General features: G+C 33.3%; 1 non-coding gene across 1 annotated transcript; it reads left to right on the top strand.

The window, feature by feature from the left end:
- The first annotated feature begins 8,780 nt into the window (after positions 1-8,780).
- Positions 8,781-8,860, top strand: LOC114087004 (small nucleolar RNA SNORD65). Its single transcript, XR_003581734.1, has one exon. It is a non-coding gene; the product is annotated as a small nucleolar RNA SNORD65 (small nucleolar RNA).
- Positions 8,861-26,524: the final 17,664 nt, after the last annotated feature.

The following is a 26,524-nucleotide window of genomic DNA, read 5'->3' as shown; positions in this document are numbered from 1 at the left end:
TTAACTAATCATTTAGAAAAATTTGATCTTGGGATTTGAAGGAACTACTGCAAGATGGGAGATGTTCTTATTTGGCCCATATCAAGCAGGTAGAAAAGCTAGAGTTAAAGGAAGAACCTCGCAGATATGTCTTCTTCATGGTCTGTGTCACACTTCTAACCTGATGGAAATTACTAAATGTGAGGCATGGTACAACATTGGTGTGAGTCAAAAGCTCACATCACCAATAAACAGAGTGATAGGGATAATGTTGAAGATGAAAAGAGAGTGGAGCATGATATGAGGATAGCAAACATGATAGTATTGTTGTCAAGAATTTGAGATCGCAAAGTAAAATTAAAATGCTAGCAGGACCATCTTATCTCATTCAACCTCATGAACACCAACTAATCAAAATAAAACAAAAATGGTTCAGCTGAAAAAATATGAATTTCATTTATAGTTCAATAACTTCATATGAATTGACAAAACAACATTGGAGGAGAAATAAATGCTAGTGTACATATAATTTAATCCCTCCAAAATATATAAAATTAAAATATTGGTTAACATTTTTATTTTATTTTTTATTTTAATTAATATTAGTTTGAGGATGTTCAGTGGGAAGGATTACAAAAGTTATCAAAAATCCAGCATTATTTTTAAATTTTATTCTTTTCATATTCATTCTTTCACCTCTATCAAAGTCAATTCAACATAAGTTAATGTTTTACATAAAAATAGGCTTATTTCTTATATTTATGTCTATTGTTTTATATATACATATGGTAAAGTAAATTAATCAGGCTATATTCATTAGGCATGTTTATCATTTATAGAAGAGGTAATATTTTGAGTGATTTTTTAAGATTATACTTTATATATCATAATCTCATAATTGAAAAGAAATGCACAATATGAATTTCCCCCTGATTTAAACTTGATGAGACCAATTATTCTTCCCACATTCTGACTTCATTTTGACAATTTCCCTGTCATTCCAGCAACCAACATTTTGATCCTTTCTTCATGGTGCCCATAAAATTTTTACTGACCTTCTAACATGCTCCCAATTCAACCAAGTTGCTTTTGCTCATATTCATTGTCACCCCATCAATCTTACTGAAGGATTATGGTCTCGGAAGCAACATTTTAAAATGAAGGATTTAGGTCATAAACTGGAAGCACTGGAAAAGACAATTAAGTAATTAAAGAGCACAGGGAAATGTCCAGCTTCTCTAGGAGAAACTAGACCACTTGTGAAGGTCAGAGACACTTGTAATGAAAACCCTTGAGCACAAGTCCATTGTACATGCCACAAAGACATATAGAAAACTAAAGAATAAAATGTCCACAACCTTCCTTCATAGTTTTAAGCATCCAGTGATAATGACAGTGGATTGTAACTCAGAAAACCATAAGAGGCAGCACAATAGAAAACTCCAGAACTAAGATGAGAAATAAAAACAAAGTAATTAGCTGAATTTGAAGCCTCCGATATCCAAACCTGTAAAAAACATCAAACAGTGCCCACTCCAACTCTAGGGGAGTTTAACATACATTTTCACCTGAAGCCCTATTAACCTTAATATCTATGGCTCTATGAGCCTTTGGTATAAAGAGAAAACTGTAAGCAATGTCAAAATAGTCTAAAGAGATAAAACAGTTATCAGAATGAGATTCAGAATAAATATAGTAGTTAAATTAGACAAAGAATTAGGAGATACTATGATCAGTAAGTTAAAGATACTAATTGAGGTTTGAAAGATGCAATAAATGATGTTGAAAATGTATGTGTAGAGGTAAATGAAATGTTCTAAAATATTAAATAAAATTTATATATATCAAAAACACAATAAGAATTTAAGATGCTCATAAGTAGACTCAATGCTGAAGAGGAAAGACTTAGAAGATGCAATGACTTAGAAGATATAGCCATGAAAATTGCAAAATAGAAGCACAAAGAGAAATAAAAATGATGAAAAATATAGAATATCCAAAAACTGTGGAATAATATTGGATGATGTGTATACATACTGCAATAACAACAAGAGGAGAGAGAATGGAACAGAGGACATGTTTGGAGTAATAATGTCTTGAGAAATTTCCAAAATTAATAAGAGAAACCAAACCAAAAATCCAGGATGTTCAAAGAACACTCAGCAGGAGACATATCAATGAAAGAAAAACTAAACAAGCAATAACAACAAAAAGAACACCTTTGCCCAACCAAATGCAAAGATGAAGGATAAAGAGCATCCATAAAGGAAAATAAACCCCACATCTACCCAGAAATATGAATAAAAATTATAGTGAATTTCTTGAAAACCATGCAAACAAGCAAAGAATGGAATAGAATCTTTAACATTAAAAAACAAAAACAAAAAAAAAACTTGTGAACCTAAAATTCTACATTCTCTAAAAATATCCATTTGAAATAAAGGTAGTTTCCCAGTTTATTAGCTTCCTACTTCTGCTACAACAAATTATCACAAATTTAGTGTCTTGAAACAGAAATCTCTTCTCTCATAGTTCTGGAGTATAGAAATCTCAAACGGGATGTCCACAAAGCTGTGTGCCTTCTGGAGGTTTTAGGAGAAAATCTGTTCCTTTGCTTTTTCAGGCTTCCAAATACCACCTCACTCTTTGTCTCATCTTCTCTACTCTCTTGCTATCCTCCATTTGAACAGGTACTGTGAGAACATCAGATTCACCCAGATAACACAGGATAATCTTCTCACCTCAAGAATCTTAAGTGAATCATATCTGCTAACTTATGTTCTGATGTAACATATCCACAAGTTCAGGGAATGAGGATCTGGATTGAATGTCTTTAGCAAGAGCATTTTTCAGCCCACCACAACCCAAATCTAAGGAAATTCTGAGCCAACAGAATTGATTTATAACAAATATTAGTAGGAGACTTTCAGGCAGACCTGGAGAACAGTTATCCAGGTGACTCTATACCAACTCAATCCTCCACAGCTTTTTGGCTTAAAATTCCTAAGAAAACTGTAGATTGTGCTGTGAATGCAATAACTAAGAAAAAGTAGAAACTAGCTACAATAGCCAGGGCACTGTTCCAGTGCCTCCTGGAAACAGTATCTCCTGCAATGCCCAGAGTGCTTTGTCATCTGTGGGAATAAAGTCCAGGCTTGCTGCTTTTGGGGACCCCTCAGCTGCTCTAAGAGTGGGACAAATGCAGACAATACTCCATCTGCCTGGACGCCTTCCCTGTGCCTGTGACGACTGGCCCATCCTAGGGTTTAATGCTCTTTTACACCCAGCTGTAAGAAATAAAGTTACTTCACTTAATTTGTGTAGGTGTTCTGTTTCACCAGACTCATGCAAGTAATGGATTACAACCCAACAAGTGTTGGACTTAAGCAATAACCAAAGCATAGTGAGCCTGACTCAGACGAAAGAAAATACATATGTCAGAATCTTGGACATATATAAAGAAAGGCAGAGCTTAATAGAAGAAATAAAGGAAGGTAAAATATTTAATTTTTTTATTATTAACTGTTCTAAAATTACTAAATGTTAAAAGTAAGCAATATATTGTATGCTTATAACATATAAATGAAATAAAGAATGATATCATAAAGGACTTTAGTGAGGAATTACAATGATTCAGTTACAAGGCATTTGAACTGCATTAATTCAAGATTGATCTAGATTATTTAAACATGTATGTTGTACAAGGCACAGTGACACATGCCTTTAGTCTAAGATTTTTGGGGAGACCGAGTAATGAGAATCACTTGAGTCCAGGTGTTCAAGGCATCATAGGAAGATGCTTGTCTCAATAAATATCAAAATTATAAAAGTATCTTACTCAAGACTTTACAAAAGCAAAAAAAAAAAATTGAATGAAAAATAGAGGATATGAAATTGAATCATAAAAATGTGTACTTAATGCCAGATAAGACAAAAAAAGAAACAATGAGCAGATTGATAAATAGTAATCATCTAGAAAGATAACTGACTTTAACTAAGTTCTATCAATAGTTACTTTAAATAAGTAACAATTATTAGTTTGCTTAGCAAACTAGTTAAAAGAGATCTTCAGATTGTACTAAACACAGGATGCCCATTTTTAATATTAAGACTCAGATAAGTCAAACCATAGGGGTAGAATAAGACACTCCAGGAAAAAAATAATCAAAAGAAATCTGGTATAGCTACATGAATTCCAGAAAACACACACACACACACACACTTTGGAACAAGCAAAACTATTAGCAATAATGAGAGAGATTGCTGCCTTGTCATGGTTTCAAAATTTGAATCCTCCAGAAGTTATGTTGAAATTTGTCACTGCAATGTTATTATGAAATAGAACATTTAGGAGGTGATTAAATCATGAGGGATCCACCATGATGAATGGATTAATGCCCTTATTATGGAAGTAGTTTTGTTATCTCATTATTGGTTTTCTTCCTCTATCTATTCACCTCCCTTCTTTTTAGTTCCCTCTCTCTTACTTTGTCACCTTCTTCCATGTGATGACATAACTTGAACACTCTTACCTGATGCTGACCCTTCAATGGAAGACTGTTCAGTTTCCAATAAAATTCTGTTTATTATAAAGTACCTCATCTCAGGCATTCTGTTATACTTTCACAAATGGACTAAGACAATTATATAATGATAAAGTGTTTCATTCTCCAGGAAGATACAATTATAAAACCATATGCTACATTAGGGAAATGATGGTTGTCATAAAGAACACATATTGGAGAGTAAAATATGTCTACAGAAGATCTTTTGATTGATTAATTTTCTTAGGCAAATTTTTATCAACTTGGCAATATTACCAAACATTTAGAAAATATTCAGCAGAGTATAGGAGAAATGCAGGAGCATAAACAATTAAAATATGACTCAGTGACCATGATAATAAAAGTGTGTCAAAATTCTCTAGGTAAAAATACACTATATTCAAAACTTCTATAACATATATGGTTGGTACTCTAGTCCTGCATTGGCTTCTGTGATCAGGGAATATTATGACCTCAAAATATCCAAGAAGAAGTGGCCATCCTAGAGTGGAATCTTGTTCATTCACAGAAGGGTAGATTGTCTTTGTATGAAATTGAGACAGATATATAGATTACTGTGTTTCACATGCCAAAGGCAGCCCTGAGAGATTTAGTGTTTACATAAATAGAATTAGACTGAGAACATGTCAGAGATCAAAATAATTGTTTTAGTTATTCATTTTATAGATAAAGTATTTACTGCTTCACATAAGATTTATATAATTTCATCCCCAAAACACATGCCTGTAATCACAGTGACGGGGGAGGCTGAGGCACGAGGTTCACAAGTTCAAGGCCACCCTGGGCAATTAGTGAGACTCTGTCTCAGAATAAAAATTTAAAGGGCTAGTTATATAATTCAGTAGTAGAGCAATTCTGGGTTCAATCCTCAGTACCACATGCACACAAAAAGATTCATATAATTTTCATAAAACACAATATTACGTATTGAATGAAATTACCAATCTAATATTTTAGCATCTTTTCAAATATCATATTTTATGCAATGGAATCATTAGATACAAAGATAGTAATATAAATTTCATAACATAAATTACACTAATTAGCAGTATTAATGTATGAATTTAGGAATCAAATTATTGAATCTTTTATCATTAGGTATTTTTACTCTCTTGTATTTGAAAAAAAAGTCTTAAACAATATTATAGTACATCAAAATTAATTCAACTCAATTATTTCAATTTACATTTGATACTATACTAGATGTGAATCTTTGGAGACACATTGCATCCAATACAAATGTTTCCCATTTTCCTGTCTCATAGGCAACCTCCAACATGACCACTAATCAAAGTCCCACCTGGTGTTCAGGACCATGTGCAGTCTTCTCTGTTTCAGAGCAGGCTGAGTTTAGTTGACTCACTTATGAGGAATAGAATACCACAAAAGTGAAGGAATGTCATTTCTGACACAAAGTTACAAAAGCATCCTGGTCTTTGTCATGAGTGTCCTCACTTCCCCTCTCACTGGCTCATTCCGAAAGAGGCCAGCTTTCAACTAGAACTTGTTAAATGAAAAAGCTGGATCTTCAGAAACTGCCAGTGAGGTTTTGAGGCCTTGGTTCTTGGGAACTGAATCCTTAAAACAACCATATGATTGAATTTGGAATAAAATCTTCTGCTAGTCAAATCTTCAGAAGAGACAGCAGCTCAGACTAATAGCTTAAATGCAACACTATGAGAACCCTGATGTAGAGAAGCCCAGCTATGTTCCAACCTACAGAAACTGTGAGATAATAAAAGTCTATTGTTTTAGCCTACATTTTTTTTATTGCAGAAATTAGCAACTAGTACAATTAAATGAATTCTCTTCTGGCAAAATCAAATATTAAGTAAACAACTATTGGAAAAAGGCCAATAATTTTGCATATTATAGTCAGTCACGGGAAGAAATTGTTATCTAATTTGGGTTTTGCAGTAATTGAATAAGATATAATTCATAAAATTGGTACCTAATGATTAACATTGAGAAATAGTTGGTACAGTAATTCTTCTTCTTTTTTTTAATTTCTGGGAGCATATATTTATGACATAGAGAAAAAAGTGAAAATTAAAATTCTCAGCAGTGAGTACAACTAGAAAAGTTCTCTTTGCATATAATCTCCCAGTTTGGCCTCAGGTGAGTAGAAACCAGATGTTAAATGGGTTCTGTCTTTCTATTTAAATACAGCCGAATATGTCTGATACAAGCTCTAAGTCTTCTTTTGGGATCTATTGTCTCTCTAGATGCCATTGATTCAGATACGTACCTTCAACTCTTAGTTCCATAAAATATATTCACATAATGAACTAAATAAATTACATTAAAAATAAGGTAGGCTTAATAGGATAATAAATAGGTATTTATGTAAAAATAGTACATATTATTTCATATTAGGCACTAGTATAATTTATATTTCATTCTTAAAATGTCTCTTGGTCACACAACCACAACCTTTTATTTTGACTCATCATTTCACATAAACACCACCCACATAGGATTTTTTTCCTTTATTCTTTCTTAAATTTCCTTCTTGGACCAAAACCAGAAAATGATTCTTTTTTCATCCCAGATAAAATAATTGAAATCTATTAATGCTGGTTGCTCATATTTCTGTTGATATTTATTCATATCAAATATAATAGTCTATTCCCAAGCTGTTTCTAAAAGATTTTCCTCAATGAAATGGGATTCCTGTTAAAAAAAAATGGATTCCGTTTTATCCAATTTATAGAATCATTCATAGTTTATATACACATTACTATGGTAGATGCTAGTAGTCTGTATTTCTCCACCACAGCTTCAAAAGAAATTTAAGTGAATAAACTTCCTAATAGAAAAGTCACAGTTACATTTTCATTTATAATTCTTCCCCCTTTTAAGTCCAATTTTTAATTTCAGCTTTTTATATCAACCATTATTGCCCACCAATATAGAAAAAGAATGTTTTAGAAGAACAAAATGAAGGAAATGAAAGGGATATGAATGTGTCAGTAGAAATGTATAAAACCACCATAGAGAAGAAGAATAGATCACTCAGGAAGAAGATGGGCTATTAATAAATACCTACTGAACCCTCACTCTTTGCCACAACTAGGATAAAGGCACTGAAAAAAAATCTTTTACTTTTATTTTAGATACAAGTGGAAATGAAACACATGGAGAGGAGACAGGGGTGAGCGCTGCCTTATTAGCAGCTTCAATGGTCCAAAAGTAGAGCCAAGTCTAAATGTGCAGGGTTCTGAAAGTCAACAGCCATGAATGGACAAGCTCAGTGATGAACAGACTGGTGGCAGAGACTTTGAGTCTCAGATCTGTCTTGGATCATTTTCAGTCTCCATAATCCCAGGACGAATACACACATTTTGAAATTTAAAAATATTTAGGGCAGGAATGCACTCTGGGAGTACAAAAAAATGTAATTCCATAATGTTGTTTATAATCAAAAATTGCTATGGCAATGAAGATTAAGTGACACAAATGAGGTAATTTCTAAGCATGTAGTGACAGTCTACTGAGCTTAGGACTTTGTAAGAAATATCCAGAGAGGCAAATAGGGAGGGAAATGCTTGATGCTTCACTCTAGTTTAATAAAAATAAAACTTTGAGATTATGAGAACAATTTTAAGTAAGAACTGCAGTAACAAATTAGCATCTACAAACAACAAAAGAGAATTATTATCACAGGTAGCTTCAATCCCTCTAGACATGAATATTTCTACTTATAAATGATGTTTCAAATATATTTAAAGTGCTTCCTTAAGATTTTTTATTACCTCTTTTACTTAAAACACACACACACACACACACACACACACACACACACACACACACACTTGTCTGTGAGTTAAGGGCAACCAGCTAACCTCTTTTGTTTCATATCCATTCTCCCAGCAAACATTGTAGTGTTTGTTGCCTTGAGTATGTTTCTGTTTTGAGCAAGGACAGTGTTGATAAGGACAAATGAAAAGCTCCCCCTTGCCCTAATTCTCTGACCTAACCACAGAGTTCAGGTGTTATTGTTCATAGGCTAGTTGCAGGTATAGGGAGGAGCCCTGCTCACTCCCCAAATCCTCAACTGCCTGGGAAGGGGGGCAATAGGCTTTGAGTTACTATTTGATTCTCAGAATCTAATATGTACTTTGAAAGACATCTTGGAATGTCCTAAATTTGGAAATGTTTTGAGAATTTTTTTCTTAAAAATATGCAATAGCGAGAGATCTCTGTTTAATAGCGACCATTTACTGAAGGCTTGTTATATGAGAGACTTAAAAATATTTTTCATCTGAAATCATCCACTGGCAGATTGGTAGTGGTGAACCTCTGGTTTTCTGAAGATGAAAGGTGAACCTATGGTTTTCTAAAGGGCATAACATCAGTATAAGAGTGGCACTATTATTCCAACAAAATATTAGGAAACTAAAGCTCCCTAAGGTTATAATTAAGTTATAATTCCAATGTTATTCAAAGAGGTACAATTCAACACAGGTGTTTTTCCATCATAAGACTAAAATATTTCCTCAAAATCAGTGAAAACAAAAGAGTATTTGAATATTTAGTCTATAATGTCAGAATTCACAATTCTATAGTTCTACATTGATATACAAGGAAAGAGAAAATACATTGAGAGTAAAGCTAAGCTCTTTACTAATTTTAAAGATGTATGTGTATAAGAAATTGACCCATATAGTCAAGATTAATTTACTTTAAAGGAATGATCTCTGTGATTGTAGGTAAGGGCATCATTCATTATCAAACATATAGCCCAGAAGGTATGAAGACTGAATGTGCAGGTGCATTTCACCCTCACACAGTCCCCATGTGGTGGTAGCTGCACCTTCATGATAAGTGGTCGTGCCCCACAGGTATAAAAGTTTTCTGACTCATTTAAATGGCTGTTGTTGATGTGACCTGTTCTACTAAATGGAGTTTGTGCTATTTGGTTATTGTTGTTTTTCCAGAAAGAAGTAAGGAACAAGTTGTAATTAGAATCTCTGCTTAACCAGCATTTTCCCTAAAATGTTATTTCCAAGGAAATTGGACTTTGGCTTAAAAACCATAAAAATTCAGCAGCATAAAGCATAAAATGTACCCAATTTTAATCAATGTAAATTACACTGGTAGAAAAGATGTGTATGTGCAACCCACAGAGATCCAATTTTTCAGAAGGGTACTCTTTGAATAAATCCTTGCAGTAATAATTTAATGAATGAAATTCCAATGCACTTTTCAACTAAAAGAGTTGAATTATCTATTAATTTTCTGAGCTTCATATTTTATTTCATTGAATGAAAAAAATTGTTATTTTCATTTCACCTGTCCTTGGAAGACTCAGAGTGTATTGCTATCTTTACCTAATCCATGCCCTGTGAATACATTTCTAAATTATGAAAAGAAAAAAAAGTATTAAAACATAATATGTACTAGTTTTTAAGTTAAATATAATCATGGCAAAAAGAGAAATAGTAAACACAACAGAATTTAACCTTTGACTGTGTTGCAGTAAGCCACTATTGATACATGGTAATTGTACTTTTGCCATTATATTATCAATATATCATTCTTAATTCCTAATTAGTTCCAATTAGTAGACTTTTACTCATTCTTTCATCACTGTCACTAATCTTCCCTAAATTAATAATAATTTTTGAAAATGAAATAATTCTGGCTTAGTATAGAATACTGAAAATAAAGCTGCCTATATTCAGCTGTGATATTCAATCCTGCTAATAGGATTTCTCAAAGAAAGGGAAAAGTCCCTTCCATCTAATGAATCACCTGCAAATGAAAAACCTGCTTCCCATGTTTTACTTTGGCACAATAACTGCAACGTTTTCCCATTTTATTCAGAACTGTGTCAGACTCTGTTATTCTTTTGATTTTGCTTTCTCAATCTATATTTCATTCATCCTCATCTTATATACAGTCTCTTCCCCAGTCAGGAAGAAGTAATGCTAATGACTAGTTCATGCTTTATCAAAGAAAATGGTCTACAGATTTTTTTTCTCACATGCCAATCTAATTAAACAATTCCTATAGAAAATGAAAGTGACATATGTAGCAGAGCATAGAGATGTTTACATAGCAGTTTTCAGGTGTATAACAACACTGATTAAAGTGCTAAATGGTTTATTTACTCATTATCAAGCAGCCGGGCTCAGCTGAATGTAAAGCAAAGACAGAATTTTTTGCTCAAATTACTCTTATGAGAGTTAAGTATCATTCAATAATGAGTGAAAGAAGAAATAATTAAAACAATGCAGCTGCAAATTTAACAATTCCATTATCTTGTACAATGATTGGGACAAGAGTAAATTCTAACTTGACCTAAACAAAAATGTGTTTTTTCAGGGATCGCCCACTACGTGTGGATGCCCGTGCATTTTTCCCACTTTCTGGGAGAGCAGTATTTTGCCCATAGTCCCTGGGTTTATTTTAAACAAAAACACTCTTAAAGAGTTATAAAGAGGAGCTGATATGGAAGGGACTCTTATTACTTATATTCCTAGCCAGGTACATGTTAGATATATGTTTCCTGAATATTTGTCTCTTTTCCTCTCCATTCAGTCTAAACTTTATTATACTAGACCAAATGACTGAAATATGGAATTAAAATGCACATATTGGCTAACAATGAGATAATTATAATATTTACATCAGACTTTTTTGGAAATTATTTTAAATCCTATGGGGGTATTAGGCACATTCAAGCTGTCTGAATCCAAGTTTTAATCTACATGTCAGGTAACTTATGGATGTCAAATAAATATTTATTGATGACAATGAATAAGGCAGTTCAGCCATCCATGGAAGAGGAAGCAACAAAGAACACCGGGTGTATGCTATTATCCCGTTACTGGGTCATCAATCTCTTTTTACAATACGTTAGCAAAATTTCATGGTCCTGCTTCCTACTTCCTCTTAGATGCGACAAAATACTTGCATTGGAAATAGTGTACTTCTATGGTCTAAACACCGCCTCTAGCCTCTCTGCTCCTTTACAACTTTTAATTCATGCTGATAGCATTTGAATACAAATTTGAAAAGATCAGAAACTTTTGAGGTCAAAGTAATGAATTTTAGACAAAACTTAGGTAAAGGCACTTCAATAAAAGTAGCACCTGAACTAGCCTAAGTTTGCAAATACTGATGCTACTTAACTGTTTTATGGTAATGTGTTGTTGCTGTGGTTGCTCAGGAATAGCTAAATTAACAGTGGAAACTATAGTCTATAAGTCTGTCCAAAAAGAAGGGATGTTCATTCATCTTAAATTATCTTAATTCTTTTCCTCTTATATTAATATTTGCCTGTAATAACAAAATCTTGTGTAATATACTGATATTCCTCAATTTCATATTCCATTAGTCAAACAATCAGCCACTGTTTCATGGATTTCTGTTCCTCCTTGCACTCTGCTGGCCCTCTGGGGATAGGAGGCAACATGAGATCCAGTCTCTACTTCCTCAGCTAGGAGTTAAGCCTGAATCTGAAAAAAAAAGTTATATAATTACACATAACAAAAATGAGAGAATTAAGAGAAGCTTTCTCACCTCAATAAATGCTCATGAAAAATAAAAGCAGAGGGTAACAAACCAGAAACTTAAGACCAATGTTTCTTATAATACTTTAAAAGTGGTTTCTGGAAACAATAGTTTCAAAAAGTGTCAAAAATGTGAAGTGGGCAAAATTCAATAACTTTGTTCTTGTCCCACTTGTTTCATTTTTCTTTGTTGTTCATCAAAATTCACAGGCAATCCAGGTATAGCCAAGATGCCTTGACAAGATTTCTGGCAGAAAGTGACTTTGTTAATCAAGTTGAAGAGTATTTGAAGACTGGTGACAGTCCTAAAGAAATGCTCCTGATGAAGTTGCTCTTTATTTAGCTGCCTGAAGTGTCCATGGCACCTATCCTGGATCCCCAAGGGCTGCCAGTTAATCAACAATTCTGTATTGTGCCTTTGGTCTTTGTCTCTCAAGGGTAATGGTGTGGTTGTGGTATTTTTGAAATAGAAATGGAAAAAAAAAATGTAAAGAGTATATTCACAATGTTCCCCGAGCGTTTCAAGGTTACACATGTATTTCTGTGAAGCCTTTGTTTTCAGTGGAGTCCTGTCTATTGCCCTGGGAACCATTGATAATGATCAAGAATGAAGATATCTTGACTGGCACCTGCCTCAAGCTTCACTTAATGAATACCTTCAGTTTTCAGATGCCTAAACTACACAAAAAATATGTATTTTGGGCCAAAATTTCTTTCTCAGCATTTCTCTTTTTATTTTCCTTTCAGTTTAGATTGATTGAAAAAAAATAGTTTGGGATGAGAATTTAAAAAGTACAGGGAAGAAAATTATAAAAGTGAAGGCAGAGGAAAAAAATTAGATGGTTCATGTACATATAATTTATGAGTTTCCCAGGCTTGGCATACAGAGAAGGAAATCTTTTGGCAAAGACTACTACGAAGAACACACATTCCTCAGACAGATCCTTTACATGGTCAAGGTAACCTAAATTTCAATAAGCTCTAATTGAATATAAATGAATAAGTAAATTGACCTTTAAAGAAAATTACCTTGCATCCATCATGATTCTGTCAGTATAAATTCTTCATTTTTAACCATGAGCCATGTAACAGTGTATCATTTTTTATAAAAAACTATTTGTGGTTATTTCTGAACTATAAAATTACTCCATTTTTATTGAAGAAAATTTGGAGAAATACAAAAGTGTGAATATATCTATCCTTTTTCATTTTTTTTTTTGCCAGCTAGGGAATGAACCCAGGGGCACTTCAGGATTCAGCAACATCCCCAGTCCTTTTGAGTTTTTACTTTGAGATGGGTTCTTGCTAAATTGTGAGGCTGCCCTCAAACTTGCCATCATCCTACCTCAATTTCCCGAGTTGCTAGGATTACAGGTATGCGTCACCACACCTGTCACATCCATTATCATTAGACAACTAATTTGTAAGACTTTACATTTTTTTCACACATATACACATAAAATGACTATGCTGTGTGTATATATATATGTGTGTAAAACTATATATGTATAATGATTTGTCTCTACTCTTACAGTCTTTTCAAAGTTTAACTCATGGGACATCAAGAGCTCATATTACATATTCTAAATAATTTCTCTCTGACACTTATATGTCATATATATATTTTTGTTTATTTAAATATTCAGATATTTAAAAATGTTTATGCTATCTTGTCTCTAATATTTTCTTTAGACTTTTCTTCTTTTGCATATCAAATACATAATTGATTATTATTTCTGCCATAATTTTCTTGATTTCTTCCTTAAGTACATATATTCTTCTAAAATATATATTTTCTTCTTTTATCACATATAGCCCATAATATCTTACATTGCTTTCCTTATTGCATTACTTTCAATCACACCTTCAAATAGCCTTACTGATTAAATTTTTTTTAGAATCACATCTGGTTTTTATTAATTTACAATACAGATTTGCTCTTACCTCTTCAGCTGTATGTGATATACATATACTAATCTCTGAACATTTTACTCTTGTGATTTTTAGAATCTTATTCAGTTTTCTTTCTTTCTTTCTTTTTTTTCTTTTTTCTTTTTTTTTTTTTTTTTTTGGTAGCAGGGATTAAACTCATGGCACTCAACCACTGAGCCACATCCCTAGCCCTAGTTTATATTTTATTTAGAGACAAGGTCTCACTGAGTTACTTAATGCCTTGCTAAATTGCTGAGGGTAGCTTTGAACTCTTGATCCTCCTCTCTCAGCCTCTTTAGCCACTGGATTACAGGTGTGTGCTACCACACCTGGCCTCTTATTCAGTTTCTTCAGGATGGTAAGCAATTCTCTGTTAATAACTGCTTCAACTTTAAGCAGACTGGTTTTAGAAGTACAGCCTTCCTAAGAAATACTTAGGTATTGTCCATTCCTCTTGTTTTATTATAATTGTGCAGACATCAAAATGATTTCAATTTTGTTTTTTCTTATACTCACATCAGTGAATAAATACTATGCTTTCTAACATACAGGTCTAGAAATTATTTTTAATTCACTATATGCCTGGGATATAATTTACATTTTTCAGATGTTCAGGTCTAGGACATGTCAATTCCAAGTTTGTTAGCCACTGGAAGGATCATAAGAATATTTTCTTCAATTTAGGCCAATAAACCATATTGCTAGTGGCGATTCCTCTAAGATTCTGGTATAAGTAGAAGATAGGAAAAACTGAAATTCCACTAACCCCCCGGCCCCTTTTCTTTTTTTTTTTTTAATCTTTTTTTCCTGGCATTAGGAATTGAATCCAGGGGAGTTTAACCACTGAGCTAAATCTATGCCCCTTTTTCTATTTTATTTAAAGACAGGGTTTCTTTAAGTTGCTTAGGGCCTAGCTAAGTTGCTGAGGCTGGCCTTGGGGGTATCAATAAACATAAAAGGGAAATTATTAATGACAAAAATTTATCTCTTAATCAAACCCTGATGCCAGTCAAATCAAAGATTTTGATTATGATTTCTATATCTTATTTCTTTTTTTAATATTTATTTTTCAGTTTTCAGTGGACACAACATCTTTATTTTATTTTTATGTGGTGCTGAGGATGGAACCCAGCGCCCTTCACATGCCAGGCAAGCACGTTACCACTTGAGCCACATCCCCAGCCCTCTATATCTTATTTCTTAAGGTTAATCAAACTAATCAAATTATTCATATTTGATTCTAGCCCAATGAGGCATCTATGTCTCCAATGCTCTTTCATCATTTTACCAACTTATAATAGCAAACATTTCATAGAAATGAAGCATGATAGTAATTACACAAGACATATTAAAAACATAAAGCCATTATTTAATATTATACCTGATGGCATTATTGTTGAAGACATTCTTGTTTGATTTATTTCTTGTCACTCTTGATGAGAAGCAGGGCTGCTTCAATATTGTATGATTATTCAGTATTTTTATTCACTGGACTTATGCCCAAGAACTTAAGAAGGAACGCATAACTCAGTTTTATATGTTATCTCTGGGTCCATGGGGAATTCTTCCAACTTAAAAATCTGTGATTCTATCTGAATGCCTGGTATTAGGAATTAGAAATGCCAATGGAAACTGATAGTTATGTTAGGAAAGCTGATTTTTATATATACATATGCATACCTGCATCTCTATATTATTTTATGTATATTTATATTATTTTATTAATTTAATTCACTTGAGCCCATGTTTATACATGAAAAAGTGTGTTTATCACTATGTCAAAAGGAACAGAGATGAATTAAAATAACAAAGTCCACAGACTGGGATGTTAACTTAGAGGCAGCATCATTCAAATTTAAGTATGATTACTAAGATATCAAGGATTATAAATGATATTTCTAATTATAATTATGACAAAGATTTGTATATTACATTAAAATTAGCAAGTTACAAACTGATTTTTTTTTATTATTCCAATTCATGGGTGATGAATACTATTTGAGACTCAGAAAGTCAAGTGATTTAACAAATGTCAACTTGATATAAGTAACATCATGTCTAATGGAACCCAAACCTCAAATCTAGTTTTCACCTTATTATGTTTACTCTTGCATGCCTCCACATCAGCCGTGATACCATGGAATGGAGAATTGAAATTCTTAATTTGGAATTGGGTTTTAAAAATTTTAATATTGTGAGTTTTGGAATGACTAGAGGAATTCATAGATACATGGTCACTGTGTAATTAATTCTTCTTAGTGCATAGTAGCTCATCTCTGCTTGCTGCCACACAATTCTGCCTAGGTTATAGACAGAAATGCTAATTTTAGATATTGTCAGAGATACACTAATAACATGTAAGTGATACACACACATAAAAAAAAACATGAGAAGAAATGATGGAATATGGTTGGCAGTCAATAAATAGGTGTGGCATGTATTAATATCTCCAAAGAAAGCAGCAGTGTCAGTTAACCATTTGTTCTTATAAAACAAATGTAAAGAACAAAAACAAGTCAATAGTTGGGTTTTGTGCCATTTCTTACAGTGTAATGGCATTGCCAGCTACACATACGTAAATGAACATGCATATATGTCCTAACACTACACACATATATACATACATAAGATATTTTTACTTCCTTGGAAGATACATGGGGACCACAGGAAAGACAATAAAGAAATCAACCAAAAAATGTTATTCTAAAAAGCAGAAATCCCAATTTGTGCCTCTTATTCTTTTGCTTAAAGCTTTCCTGTAACAGAAACTTTCATTGAACAAAAGAGTTTATGCATTGTAGAATCCACACTAGGATTCGTAAAATCTGAGATAAAATAAAACATATAGAAAGGTAAAAACCTGTCATTTCCTCTTATGCTCATACATTTTCCACTTTACTTTTGGAAAAATTCTCATGACTTTCTGCCAGACTTGCACAATCCTAGCTGAGATCCTGCTGTGCAGAGTATATCAAAATCCTTTGAGCTAATAACTGTATCTAGCTTGATAAACAGAGCTGAGACTTTTCTTCTCTTTTCCTTGATAGAGTAAAATGAATTTGCCCAGTTTTGCATTCTTAATGAAATACTTAGATCCTATCATTGCAGAGAAAGATATATATACTTTCTATGCAATTATATAAAACCTAAGGATAATAAAGTCAAAAACAGAGCACATATACAATAATGATCACATAAGATTATAGGTCATAACCATTGTAATATCTTAGAATAACACACTCATCCCATATATTTGGTCATGCTAATATATACAAATCCACCACACTACCAGTTGTAAAATGTATACAATACAATTATGTATGTAATACTTTATAATCATAATAAACTTACTGATTTTTATAATTACTATAATGTAGTTTTTTTCTTATTTCCAGGTATACTCCTAGTTATACAAACAAAATGTTTACTGTACAACTGTATGCTTTGTCCAGCAGAATCCTTATACATCTCCTGTTTACCACATCTCTTAATTATATTCTTTTGTGCTTGAATTAATAAATATCATGTTGTTTTGTTCTTCATTGACACCTAAGTATACAAATTCTACCACTAGTATTGCACTAGCAGTAGTGGGCCACATCAAGTGTTTAACCTGGAAATGAAATTAAAATTGATTAAGGACTACAAAGGGGGAAATCAATGATAGTTATTGCTCACCAGTCAGATATGTCTCAGTCTACCACAACAGCTACAATCTTAACAAAGTGAGAGAATCTCTTAAAGGACCTGCCTCATTGAAGGCAGTGGAATGAACAAAAACTTGAGTAGGAAATATGTCACATGGAGAAATTTCTAATGACCCAAACGAAAGAAAAGACACTGTACACTTCTCTCAGCACCATGACAATCATGGCTGAAGCAAAAAGTTTGTTTACAAATTTGAAAGAAAAAGTTGTATATGACTGAGATGTTCAATTTACTAGTGGTTTACATAATTGATGAATCAAAATCCATTACATAACATGAAATTATCCATGACATCATCAGACTGCAATAATGTGAGGGTTGCTGAAGAATTATTGGAAACTCCAGACAAGCTGACTGTGAACCAAAATTACTTGCCACAGCAAATCTTCGATACAGATGACACCTTCCTATTCTAGAAATGGAAGCTTGAAAGGAATTTCATGCATAAGGAGGCCAAGTTAATGACAGGTTTAAAAGAATACATAACAGACTTAATTGTGGGCAATGTTTCAAGGTACAAATTGAAACCATTTGTGATGTGACACAAAGATTATGCCAGGGTCTTCAACCTTAACCATATGCACACACTTCCAGAGTGCTGGAGGAGCAAGGAGAAGTCATGGATGACCCAGATTTTTCCTGAAAGATCCCTCCTGACCTGCTCTCCCAGTGAAACAAAGAAGTATCAATTGGAGAACAACATGCCTTTTAAGATTTTGCTTATTGATAATAATATGCCTGCATATCCTCTTTTAATTGATGATATTCTTCTCAATATCAAATTGGTATTTCTTCCTCCAAACATCATCTCTTTGGTCCACAATGAATCAAGAACTTTCAGCACCTTTTAAGATCTATCACTTGAGGAAGACCTTGTCCAGACCATTGGCACAAAAGAAAAGACACCAATATGCTACTGGAAGGAATACAACATATATGTTGCATAGTTAAAACCCAGATTGGGTTTTTCATGAAGTTGGGGTGGACAACATTAAAGGCATCTAGAGGAAGATGATTAAGAGATTTATTCATGAACTCAAGGGATTTGCCAAGGCTAGAGAAGTTGCAAAAATCAACAAGAATGTATTTGAAATGGCAAACTTTAACGTCACATTGAGTAGCTCTTAGAGCATTTCCTGGGGAATAGACTAATAAAGAGTCATTGGAACTGGTACAGGAATGAAGAAAAGGCAAAAAAAAGGAAATTGCACAAAAAGAAAAGGAATGTTGCCCAAGAAAATTCAAAGTGGAAGAGCTTATCAGAAGCCTTTGTATACTTGAACAAGCTTTTTTAAAGAGTTTTAAGACATAGACAACCAACACTGAGAGGTTTTTATTAACACTGAGGAATGCTCGTAGGGCATTATATGATTACAAGAAATCCATGATGATAAGAAGAAACAAACTAAGCAAACCACCATGGATATATTTCTTAAAAGTGACACTGACAGCTCCTCAAGGAAACCTGAGGCAGGTACTCTAAGAGGCATTACAGTAGAATAGAATATGGTGTGACACTCTATGCAAGTTACTGTTCCCAAGGACTTTCATGTGGGACAAGATCTAAAGATGTAATACAGGAATACTGGCAGTCTTGAAACTTGTCTAGACCTAAGTTAATGTGTGTTTGTCTTAATTTTTAACAAAAGAAGTTAAGAAGTAAAATAACATTTTCAAAAGAAATATGCTTATAGAATAAGAAGAAACTATTTTATACATTTCTACAGTGCATTTGTACTTCCAGCTAAATAAAAGCATTATAGCAAAGTATCAAACTGATAAAAAAATTAAAAGTTTATAAAGTAAAAAAGTTATATAAGCTAAGGTTCATTGATTAGTAAACAACATTTTTCAATAAATTTAGTGAAACCCAAGTATACAGTTTACAAAGTTCACAGTAGTATAATATAAAATGTTATGATTAGATAAGGTAAGTTTATCATGAAGAAAAAGCATTTTAAGTAAGATACATGAAACCTAAGTATACAGTATTTGAAACCTGCAACTGTGGATGGACAGTAGTATCCTAGGCCTTCACATTCACTCACCACTCACTCACTGACACCCAGAGCAACTTCAAGTGCTGTAAGTACCATTCATGATAAGTACCCAACACAGCAATATCATTTTTTCTTTGTTATTTAATTTTCTGTACCTTTTTTGTTTAGATATGTTTAAATACACAAATGTGTACCTTTGTTTTAAAATTGTATTACAATTGCCTATAGCATTCAGTGCAGTAATATATCCTACAGGTTTGTAGCCTAAGACCAACAGGCTATTCCACGGGGCCTAGGTGTGTAATAAGCTATAATATTTAGGTTTGTGTATGTGCACTCTATGATTTCATACAACAATGAAATTGCCTAAAAACTACTTTTAACACAATCTTTTAAAAAATTCAAACTTATTCATAGGTTCCTTGTGTCACTCTAAAAATCCTTTACATATACAGCTAAATACACAAAGGCAATAGCATATAGACAGAATATTGTTCTTTCAAGTACATGTCTCTCATCTGATTAGTTAGTAATTTGTACAATTACACCTAAATGGATGCAATGCTGATATCACTGCTTCTTTTATTATAGCAGTAAAAGAGGTACAGTGCTATCTACCCTACTTGTTTATAATATTACTCATAAACAATTTTGTGTACACTCTACTTTAATTCTCCAGCTTGATTAGCTAACAATCTGCACTGAAACATTCAAGGTAAAATGAAAAGCTAATTGCATAGAGATTTTTAAGCTCATTTGCACACAACAGGATTTATTAGTGCCAATGAAAGCAAAAAAACAGTGTGACTGCTCTCATAGCTCCACTAATTCCCTCTGTTAATTCAAAATGTCCACAGAGAAACTAAATGGAGTAGAACATACAAATAGTATTTTTGATAAGGGCTGTATTAGGCAAGAACAAAATGTTCCTTGGTTCTGCTTACAGGTTATGAATTGCTTTTATTCAGGAATATTGTGCAAATTTTAAAATGTTGCATCTAATGATGTGGAGAAAGATAAAGGTTCTTTATATTATAGGCTGATTTCCATTCATTGCATTCTCTTAGAATTTTCTATTAGGTGTCTCTCCTTCACTCCTTGTAACTGAATGATACCAATTATAGGATATCAAAGAAGGAACTCAGGTGATAAAAGGCTTTAAAATATATAACACAGAGTACTGTCCTAAAAACATGTTATTTTAGAATAGAAAATAGAAAAATTTTAAACTGAAAATTTCTTAAAGAATAGAAAAACCAGTCCAAAATGAAATTCTCTTAAACTTTGAAAACTTCTCAAAAATGATTAAAAATCAAACATTTTAGCACAAAGTACAATTGAAATAAAAAAATTAAGAGATAATTGCAACAAATATTTATTGACAGTCAAAATTTTAAAATTCATTGAAAAAATATCCTTGGAGAGAGTCCATAAAAGTAAATCTGAAACCTTTGTTAATGCTTCAGTTAAAAATTAAAAAAAAAAAAATGTTGAGGATCATTCTTATCTTGAAATTAAGTGAGTGATCAGATTTTTTTAAATGAATATTTTCCATCAGCTTATTGATACATACAATGGTTATTTATCCTCTTTATTGAGGTAGTTACCTCTGGATGTGGAAGAACCCAAGTCCTAGTTCTCTTCAGTCCCATAGAAGGAAGGAATATTTCTTAGGTTCTCTTTCCTCCCACTCCTGGGTTTCTCACATCCATAGTTTTCTGAAGTAAATCATCCCTCCTCTGTTCCCTCATCCTTTATTTCTCTCTGTTCTCTGAATTCTGAACTCTCCCTGTTCTTGGCACATTCTTCTTGAACTGACTTCCATTCAAGCTGGCCTCATGCAGTTGCCTTCCAGGAAAGAGATCACACTTGTGTTCTTTATGCATCATCCTTGCATCATCTTATTCTGGAAATTAAAGCATTCACCAACAGCCTTCTATTTGGGGTTGTTTGACAAGTACTGACTCTTGACTCCACACTTTTCAGCATGTGTCAGTCTTCACAGTTGATGGACTATATACCATGTTCTCCAGGTGATCCTGTGGCTCCTTAAGAGTTACACTTGTACATTTACCTTATCCTTATGATGTGAATATTTGAAAACTCAGCCTCAAAACATCTTCCTCTGAAGAAAAAAAAAAAACTACTCTTTAATTGCTGAGCTAATATTTCACTGCTCAACTAATACTTTGCCTTATGTATACTCCACATCTCTGATGGAATAGTGTCAGCCAATCCAATTTCAGAACCCTTCATGAAGGCCATACATTCTAGCATAACATATCAAAATTTATAATACCTACTTTACTACTCTTGACCTTTGAAAACTCAGGAATAATCATCTCTATCTCTTCTACACATACATTAACAGGTATACAATATTTTTTCATCACTATATTGATTTATATTTCTAAGTAATTAAAATATTTTGCAATTGGCCATACAATTTTTATAAAGTGGACTTCTGCATTTTTTATTCTTTAAACTGCTAAGATCCCTAGCATCTGCCTTTTTATTTATCATAACACAACCTGTTACAGTTTGGATGTCAGGTGTCCCCCAAAAGCTCACATGTGAGACAATGAAAGAAGGTTCAGAGGAGAAATTATTGAGTTGTAAGAGTCTTAACCAAATCAGTGATTTAATACCCTGATAGGAATTAACAGAGTGGTAACTGAAGTGGTACCTTGCAGCTGGAGGAGGTGAGAATTGGGTTGGCGCTTTGGTATACATATTTGTATCTGGCAAATAGAGTCTCTCTCTCTCTCTCTCTCTCTCTCTCTCTCTCTCTCTCTCTCTCTCTTTCCTGATCACCGTGATGTAGCTTCATCACTCTCTCCTGCCATCATGTTCAGCCTCATCTAGAGCCCTGAGGAATAAGCCAGCCTTCTATGGACGAAGACCTCTGAAACTGTAAGCCCTCAAATAAACTCTTTGTCTTCTACAGTTGTTCTGGTAATATCCTTTAGTCATAGCAACAAAAAAGCTGACTAAAACACAACCACACATAAAAATGCCTGCTTAAATTATTAATATGTTACAAAATTACACAACTAATTGGTGTGTAATTGGTGATTACTAATAGACTAGCATTTTAATTTATATTTTAAACAATATTATATAGATAGATAGATAGGTAGATGATTTAAAAGTACATTTCATGTTTTGACAATATCTCTACCCAACCTCCTGAATCTTTCAAAATAATTTACCTTCAAGATGATAAAAACCTTTATGGGAATATAAGCACTATTTAACTAAGTGCTACACAAGGGAAATGCACAATACCACATTCAGGGTCATATATCAATCAGGTTCAAGTTCTACCTAATCTAGATTTTTGAAATCGTATTTAGGTACACCTGAGGGGAGACAGAGAGAGATAAAAAAGCATACATGGATGTGTGTGCAAACACACATACACTACATATATATATGTATGTATGTATATGTATATGTATATATAAGTATATGTATATATAAGTATAGTTATAGATTACATAAGAAACATCAGACAATTTCTGAAACTTAGTAGAATATGTATACTTCTTATTTACACTACGCTGTTGAGAGCCACAGCCAGAAGGGGCCCCAGCAAACTTCCAGCTGCCAGCTGATGATTGGCTCACAGCAGCCCCAGCAACTTCTAGCTGCCAACTGATTGGCTCCTCTGTGGTGATGCTTATTGGGCTGTTTCCCAGCCCTTTCAGACCATGGAGCTGCTCATTGGGGGACTTTTTTGGCTCCGCCCATGTGACCCAGCCAATCAGCCTCAAGAGCAGGAGGAGTGGGGGAGGTGGAGGGGCTTGTGGGAAGCCAGTGGTGGCAGTTGGGCTCTGAAGGTTTTCCTGAGGAGCTGTTTTGTTTGGCATGTGTGGTTCTAAAAATAAAGTTCATTTCTTTTGACAAGTGGCTCCTGAATTGTGCCCAGCCAGACTGCGGCACTACACATTCAATGTCCATCAGAATTGCTCACTGTCGACACTCAGGGATTTGAGCAGGAGAAATTGAATGAAGAAAATTTCATACTGTCTCCTAAGAATCTCCAGAAACTAACATGAATTACTCAGACTCAATTTTATTAGTCAAGGCAATTTATATATTTAGACTTAATATCAAAAGAAACAGAAACATACTCTTCTACCTGTGCCTAAATGAAGCAGAGAAACAAATTGGGAAACATTCCTAGTAACTGACAAGTCCATAAAACCTGCTGCAGTCCGGCTGCAGCAAAATAACCGGGAGGTGACGAACAACTTGTGTACGTTGATACAGCAGGAGTAGGAGCCGTTTATTGTAGGACAACAGAGGTATTTATACATTCCACACAGCTTATCTTAATTAGCATAAACTCGATACAGCAGTCAACCAATAAGAAATCTCCACACTTAATGGCTCGCTGGTGTTACTTCACAAACCACTCCCTCTGGCATTTTGCCAGGCACCATCTAGACTTGTTTACAGAGTCTAACAAAAACCAACTAGCTTCAAGGGCCAAATGATATAGACTAAGAAGAGTGTGGTTTTCATGAACAATAACTGAATTCATTATCAAAGCCTGGTCTAATACAGCAGTCAAAAAAAAAAAAAAAAAAAAAAACATAGTCCATGAACCACTGCGTGCTTCCCAACTCCAGAACATGCTCATAATAATGCCAGAAAATGTTTTTTTTTCCTCATCTACTATTTTCTCATGAGTTTATAGCTGAAATTTCCAGAAGCATAGAAGTCATCTCTCTATTAAACAAGGAGTTAAATATAAAAAATATACAACAGCCTCACTCCTTATTAAAATTTTTCTTTGCTAAATATAGGTATTGCTCATGAAAGTATGTTCTGTTTTAACAAGTAGTAGGATACTTATTATTTTAAATGAATTAGTAAATATTGTTCCTTGCATCAGTTTGGAACAACTCAGTGGAAAATGTGACTTACAGCTTTCCCCATGGGACTAGCTGAAGCTTTATTGTTGCTGTGTAATAGTTAAATATTACCCTCCACCATGTCTTCCTTCCTTTAATTCCACATAGATTTTGTTTCCAAGAATATTACCCAATAAACCTCCAGCTTGCAAATGTCTATCTCACTTCTTTTTCCCAGAGTCTTCATTTAAGTTAGTTGGTGCAAGAAGTGAGTCAAAAAAGCAGATTCTAAAATTAGATATTAGAGCTCATCTCTATGAACCGTTGGCCAGTGGGTAGTAAGGGTCCTATCACTGAGAATACATGGAGCAATGCTAGTTCCTGTTAAGTTACATAATGCATTGATCAGTGCTCTCATTTGTGGTGAATAGGAATTGAATGTTAAGAGTGGGATAGTGCTGTGTATCACATATTTGGGAAAAGTTGGATAAATAATAATGTGAGGATTAGAGAATTAATTGGCTTTTGCTGGGACCCATTAATAATATGGGAAAAGACAAAGTCTAAGAGTAATCAACAATTAATGGTAAAAGTGAAAACCAGAAGATACTGAAGTATGTAAATAGCATCAATTATTACATCAATAAGTCATAAAAAGTTGATGATCAATCCAGGGCATAATCACAAGAGTAGCAGAAGTCTAAAAGAAGATGAACTTTAAAGTATGAAAAAGTTGGTTCCTGAGGCATGAGGCACATGCAAACCTTGAATCTTCACATTCTCCTGAACTCTCTATTAGTTATCCACTTGTAGCCCTGTCCTACATGGAGTATCATACTAGAACAAATTAAGACCGTGGCAGGACAAAAAGTTACAAACTATTGACTTATATAGGTCATGGGCCTAATAAAAACTATTCTTTTCTATTCCTATAGGAAAAGAAGATTAAAAATATTTTACATTTATTTGAAATGAACTAAAATATACATTTATGGTTTTCCTACAAGATCTCTTGTATGCTCTCTTATATATCATATTGATTTACCCTATGTATATTAATAGGAATTACTAGGCAAGAAGCTGCATAAACCACAAAGATCAAGTTGAAATATTGGAAATCATCAAATTTATAAATTTCTACTTTTCAATAGTTAATATAAATAAAATAAAAATGCAAGATGCCAATTGTATAAAAATACTGACACACATATGATGAAGAATGTGTTTCTGGCATATAATAAAACCTCTCAAAGTCAATAGTAAAAAGACCCCATTCTCCACCTCCACCCATTTACCTGAAAATGCCATGATTTTTTTTCTTTTAATGCTGAGAGTTAGACATCATTACCCTAAGTACATATAAACAAATGGTGTGAAAATACTTTGTGTACAACCAGTGACTTGAAAAATTGTGCTCTATATGTGTAATATGAAATGAATTGCATTCTGCCATTGTGTGCAACAAATTAGAATAAATAAATAATTTAATTTAATAAAACACCATTTCTTTTAAAAAATGACAAAATTTGACATTTAACCAAAAAAGTTGGAGCATATAGGAAATAAACACATGAAAAGATATACACTATCACTAGTAATTAGGAAAAGACAAGTTAAAACCATAATCAGATACCACTACATGGTAGTGGGCTATAACAATTAAAAAAAAGACTGATAAAGCAAAATGTTGGGAAGTAATGAGATAAAACTGCAAATTGTATGCACAGCTGTTCAAGAAATAATGGGTCATATTACTTTAAAAATATGATTCAGGTGATCTACTCCTAGATATTTATCCAGAAATCAAAAGTATATATTTATACAAGGATGACTTGTAAAACAATGCTTATAGCAGGAAGTTTGTTAGTAATAGTGAAGACTAGAAACAGTTCAAATGTTTACCAAGAAGAGATGGATAACAAACATCATGGTTTATGTAAGTGATGGGATACTACTCA

Source organism: Marmota flaviventris, chromosome 6 (assembly GCF_047511675.1).
Source record: "Marmota flaviventris isolate mMarFla1 chromosome 6, mMarFla1.hap1, whole genome shotgun sequence".
NCBI lineage: Eukaryota > Metazoa > Chordata > Mammalia > Rodentia > Sciuridae > Marmota > Marmota flaviventris.
This window is presented reverse-complemented; position numbering and strand designations above follow the sequence as displayed.